Here is a 6,153-nt window from a genome sequence, read left to right on the forward strand (position 1 = left end):
TCTTGAACTCCTGACCTCAGGTGATCTGCCTGCTTCGGCCTCCCACAGTGCTGGGATAACAGGTGTGAGCCACCGCGCCCAGCCAGCCTCCTGATTTCTAAGCCAACATTACTTTCAGATGTGAGACTGCTTGTAATCAGTAGCAACAGTAGCAGCATAATACTAAAAATAATGCTAATGTTAACACTATACTAATATTAACACTGCAGTTATTTGATCTCTTACTATGTTTCAGATATGATGCTAGGCACCTTACATACAATCTTTATGATACCTATCTAGTAAAGCATTTATAATGCCTAATGCTTTACTCTTCAGCAGGTTGACTCATTACTTCTGATGCCCACCTCCCTCAAAAGAGGATGAAACAACGAAACTTTCCAATAAACTAAGGAAGAAAAGTTCATGAAAGAGGTTTAATTTTCTCAATAAGGGTCAATTGCTTTTCTTTTGGCTCCTCTTTAATTTCACCCAAGTACAGGAAATTTGTTTTCTTGCTCAAATTCAAAAGACTTCTGAATTTTTGTTCCTTTTTTGTTAATTCAATGTGTTTTCTCCTTTCCCTCTTCATGACCTGTTTATATATTTTTAAAAAGTTCCTTTATTCATTTCTCTCTTCTTTTCAATTTTTTCTGGAATGTTGTTTCTGTTAATTCTGTTTGTCTTTATTTCCATTTTAGATATATCCCATTTGACATCATAGGCTCCTGAAATGTTGTGTGTAAACAAATCACACTTGAAATGAATTACCCAACCCCAACCCCTCAATCATCTGTACTGAGGACTATTTTATCCTATAAATTGAACAAGCATTTCTACAATATAACAGTAAAAAGAAAGAAACAAGACATGGATGGAGTCTTGGAGAAACAAGACACTTTCAAACAAACTACATGACCTCTTTTCTTTCTTTGAATATTTCCCATAAGCCTAAAACTCTCATGGCAAGTGTTCGATAAAGTTTAAAAAACTCCAACCTTCTCTGATTCACTCTCTGCATGTTGCTAGATTTGTCGATAAAATAAGCTGTCTTCCATTGGGAGGGATGATGTGCTGGAAAGAGGCCCCAGGCGCCATCCTTTGTTCCTCCACTTCTGCCTCTGTCGCCATGGCAGGTAACTTCATACTCCAAAGCCTCCTTTCCTTGTTTTAAAAACAGCAATTGGGCCAGGCACGGTGGCTCACACCTGTAATCCCAGCACTTTGGGAGGCCAAGGTGGGTGGATCACCTGAGGTCGGGAGTTCTAGACCAGCCAGACCAAAATGGAGAAAACCTGTTTCTACTAAAAATACAAAATTAGCCAGGCATGGTGGCACATGCCTGTAATCCCAGCTGCTCGGGAGGCTGAGGCAGGAGAATCGCTTGAACTGGGAGGCAGAGGTTGCAGTGAACCGAGATTGCTCCATTGTACTCCAGCCTGGGCAACAAGAGCAAAACTCCATCTCAAAATAAAAATAAAAATAAAAAAAAGAAAAGAAAAAGAAAAAGGAAAGCAATTGACCCTTATTGAGAAAATTAAGCCTCTTTCACAAACTTTTCTTCTTTAGTTTATTGGAAAGGTTTTTTCTTTGACGTCCTCAGTCTGGAAGACTCTGTTCTTGGATAATGGCAGCAGGTTTACCTTTGAATCTTGGGTATGGTGAAGTCCTGGCCAGGTTTTGCTTCACCCTGTAAGCAACCACTGATTATTTTCATAAAGTACTATGAGGCATTATCATATTAAAATAATTACATTGTTTTGAGAGTTTTCTAAGAATGTCACAATTATTTTAAGATAATTAGAGGCACACCTGGGAGGGGAATTAAAAAACTGAAAGTAGTGACGACTATTCCACAATGTTTCTCGAGGTTTCTCATATAAATTATGAATTAACTGGAGTCTCTACACTAACAGTCTTCCATCTCAGTATCTCCTGATATTTTACTTAATGTGTTGCTTTTCCTGCTTATCATTGTGAAATAGAGGTTAATTAAGATTCTAATTTTAATAATTTTTGTAGGCATTTACTTAGCAGTTTATCATTATGAAAGCATATAATTTAGTTGTTAATATTTGATCAAGTACATAAAGTAATAATTAGCATCTTATTCTACATACAGAAAAATCTGCAAGTTGACCCAGATAACCCAGAAAAACCACACATAAATCCACAATTGGATTAGAGTTACATTCTATGCTTTCCTTCCAACTCCATGAGCATCTGAGAAATAAAAATCCATGCTTGATGCTCTTGTTAGTCGAACTGCTTTCCCCTTTCTATTGGTTTAAACTCCGCAGGAACAGGCTTACCCCCCTCATTTATTCTCAGCAAGCCTCAGAGCTCCCATGTTGAAGCCACAAAGCTACTGCCTCCAAGAGGAATTGAACCATGTTTACTCTCATCACTTCAGTGCAAGCTCCTAGGAGAGCCTCCTGTGCAACTAGAGCAGTAATGAAATGAGCAGTGGATCTGCTCGGGACACCTAAGTCTTGGCTTGGATAATTCTAACTGTATAGCCTGTGACAAATCACTTGACCACTCAGCTTAAGTTTCTTCATCCATAAAGTGGGAATAAAAACAGCACCTACCTTTCAGAATTGTTGTGGGGGTTAAATGACAAGCTGTTGGCAGAGTGCCTGGTATGTAGCAACAGCTCAATCGATGCTACCTACTAGTATTATTATGATAAGAAAAAAGGCAGTATCACTTCTTTTCAGTGACACTATGAGAATTACGTTAGATGGCCTTGCTTTTGATTCTCTTTGCCCATTCATCTGGTTTACCACTGAAAGATTGATTTGATTAAAACTAGATTCTATACCTCCTAACTTCATGCCACCTATCATTTAAGACATATTAAGTATTCTCAGAATTTTCCCCTATGATTTTGACTTCGTAGGTCATGAACTGGGTCTTACATTTCTTTATATTCACTAAGTCCAGCAAATGCATGGACCATAATGTACATGTTCAATACTTATTTGGAAAAAAAACAAAACAAAACCACTGTTACACTAGCAAAGAGCACTAGAAACTTCCAAGAGCAAGACTTCTTTTGGAATTGGCTTTCTTTTTAGGTTATTCTGCACATTTTTTCTTCTTCTTCTTCTTTTTTTTTTTTTTTTTGGGACGAAATTTCACTCTTGTCACCTAGGCAGCGGACAACATCTCAGCTCACTGCAACCTCTGCCTCCTGGGTTCAAGCGATTCTCCAGCCTCCCAAGAAGCTGGAATTACAGGCATGTGCCACCACGGTTGGCCAATTTTTGTATTTTTAGTAGAGATGGGGTTTCACAATGTTGGCCAGGCTAGTCTTGAACTCCTGACCTCAGGTGATCTGCCCGCCTCAGCCTCCCAAAGTGCCAGGATTACAGATGTGAGCCACCACACCTGACCAGTCTGCACAAATTTATATGTAGGAGTAGACAGCGGTGCTGAGTGTAATTACTAAGATGAAAAATAATTTGGTAGAGAACAAAGCAGGTGCAGCATTACAAAAATAAATCCACAACTGAGAAATGATGCCCAATACCTACTGTACTTGGAGGATTATTCTGCCTTAAAAACTATATGTGTGCTTTAGAATGTTTTTTCCACACTAAAACTCATTCTAATACAGGAAAGATTACGTTTGTCAAAGTTTGGGAATTTATCAGCTTATATAATCATCATAACATTCAAGAAGCAGGACATGGAAAAGAGCATATTGCAAACTTTTCTAGAGCCTGTTGTGCCTAATAAAGACAGAGTGTAACATATTGAGGATTTCACATTAAAATAGGGAAGGAAAGTATCAGCTCTTAGCCACTAAGGCCCTTTAAGTGTTGTACAGAGAAATAGGGCACTGTACCATACCTATTAATGGAGAATAAGAATCCAATACTTGTTTGCTCACGTGGAGGTGGTTACAAGGTCCTGTGCCAGAGATGGAAACAGAGGGAACACAGTTTTGAGCCAGAAACCTGTAACTCTCTGTGTGAAACATGTAAGTTTCCACATCTGTAAAATGGGAATACTAATAACAATTTCACTATGTTTTAAAAGAATTAGATAATATATATCCAAGAACCAAGTACATGGTAGGTGCTCAACAAAGATGTTCATCTACACATTCTACAGTAGATTATAACAACTATCTAGAGTTTTAGAAATGGGAGTGAAGGGACTAGTTTTGGCCTGATACATATATATGTTTAAGACAGAGTCTCGCTCTGTTGCCCAGGCTGCAGTGCCATGGCCCCCTCTTGGCTCACTGTAACCTCCACCTCCCAAATTCAAGCAATTCTCCTGCCTCAGCCTCCCGAATAGCTGGGATTACAGGCATGGGCACCATGCCCAGCTAATTTTTATATTTTTAGTAGACACAGGGTTTCACCAAGTTGGCCAGGCTGGTCTTTAACTCCTGACCTCAAGTGATCTAACCGCCTCAGCCTCCCAAAGTGCTGAGATTACAGGCGTGAGCAATCGCTCGGGGTCCCTGTTCTTAGACCAGGTCTATTTGCATGCTTTTGGGTTACTATTCGTAAGACCTGGATCTAATGGTACAGATACATAATCCCGTACAATGCTGCTATTTAGTATGTCCCAGGGAGGTGAGAAGGGCCTCATATTTCACAAATGAAGAGGCATTTCACAGAAGAGAAAACTGAGGCTGGCCAGTTGGCTTGCACCAGAGTTTCCTACTAGTAACTGGCCACGCAGGGACGCTGGGTCAGTCCAGAGGCCACAGAAAAGCCTGCTGAGACAGGGATAGTTCACCCTCATCCAAGACAATGGAAGACCCACCCCTGGCAATATCTTACTCAGATTATAGCCATTTTCAGGCAACGGGGGCCACGCCTGTGGGCCTGAACCAAGGCTGGACCCTCAGGAGTGCTCTCTGCCCTTTTCCAGTCGCCGTCCCCTCCCTTCCGGTGTGCCCACCCTCCGTGCCCCGGCTGAAAGAGTACTTTAGAGGCTCAGTCCGCGCGCTCCCTCCCCTCCGTCTAGCCAAACTACAACCCAGCAGCTCCAAGCGAACATCTGTGCCCAGAACGTTAGGACCGTGATGAAGAGAAGTCATATGAGATCATATTGGAAGTCTTAAATAATAATAATAATAATCATTATATATATATATATATATATATATATATATATATATTTTTTTTTTTTTTTTTTTTTTTTTTTTTTTTTCTTAAAGAGAGAGGCCGTCGCCGAAGGCCCCTCGGGAGACGCGAGGCACAGAAGCCCGGGCACGCAGACACCCTGCTGGCCCGGGATCCTGGGGTTCCGCCCCACCCCGAGCCACTGGTCACTCACCGCCTGTCGCCTGCCCGCGGGAGCGGTCCAGGGCCTGCGGGGACCTGGCGGCCCCGGTGCTCAGGCCGCACGTGTCGCGCTCTCCGCCGGCGCTCTGCCCTACCCGGTGCCAGCGCCAGCCCTCCCGCCTCCGCGCCCGCCACCCCCGCGCCACCAACCCCGGGGTGGGCGCGGTAGCGCCGAGGCGCGCGGTGCTGGCGGCGAGTAGGGGTCGGGCCGGGGCAGGAGCCTGTGCTGGGCGGTGGCCGCCCGGCGGAGAGGAGTCGCTCTCTAGTTCAGCGCCAGACAAGCAGCCGGGCGGGCGCCTGTGGTTTCCACGCCGGGGGTCGAAGCGGGCTCGGGTGGGATTCTGCCACCTGTGCGCTCTGCTGTGTCGCCTTGAGCAAGGTAATTCTCTCTCCACCCTCAGTTTCCCCTCACACAAAATGCAGATAATAAAGCCTGTCTCAAAAGACGGAGCAAGGGTTGACCGAGCTGAGCTGCCTTATGCACCAAGGTAAGATACGCGCCACAGGATCAGGTTCTCTGCGCTCACAGCCACAGAGAAGTGGCACTTTGCTGACAGGCATCAGGGAACTTTCCTCGCAGATGTCCTTTCTCTGTGCTCTGCACCGCCCAGCTCTTACCACACCTGAGCGCGGAGCCCTCCAAAGTGGGTTGTGCACAAGACCGCCCACTGGAGTGCGAACAGAACATCCTGGAACTAACCTTTGTATTTGCTATCTAAAAAATGAGAAAGAAGTTAAACTTGAACAGATGGTGTGTCACCAGTCCACATAGATCCCGTGTTAGAAGTGATGTTATCAAGGAAGAAGGAAAACTGCCCACAGTGCAGTGGGGTTGGCAGCTGTGCTCTTATTTATGACAATA

At 43.7% G+C, this 6,153-nt stretch overlaps 1 protein-coding gene across 2 annotated transcripts in view; it reads right to left on the reverse strand.

The window, feature by feature from the left end:
* IL12RB2 (interleukin 12 receptor subunit beta 2) overlaps positions 1-5,759 on the reverse strand; it is an 88,888-nt gene extending 83,129 nt beyond the window's left edge. Inside the window, exon 1 of one of the 2 annotated variants that reach the window (XM_037739930.1) lies at positions 5,284-5,759. The gene's annotated coding sequence lies outside the window, so the exon portion shown is untranslated. Of the gene's footprint in view, positions 1-1,622; positions 3,112-5,283 lie in introns of those variants that run through there. The other variant, XM_037739928.1, reaches the window with a different exon arrangement.
* Between the last annotated feature and the right edge of the window lie 394 nt (positions 5,760-6,153).

Source organism: Cebus imitator, unplaced genomic scaffold (genome assembly GCF_001604975.1).
Source record: "Cebus imitator isolate Cc_AM_T3 unplaced genomic scaffold, Cebus_imitator-1.0 Scaffold3, whole genome shotgun sequence".
Taxonomy (NCBI): Eukaryota; Metazoa; Chordata; class Mammalia; order Primates; family Cebidae; genus Cebus; species Cebus imitator.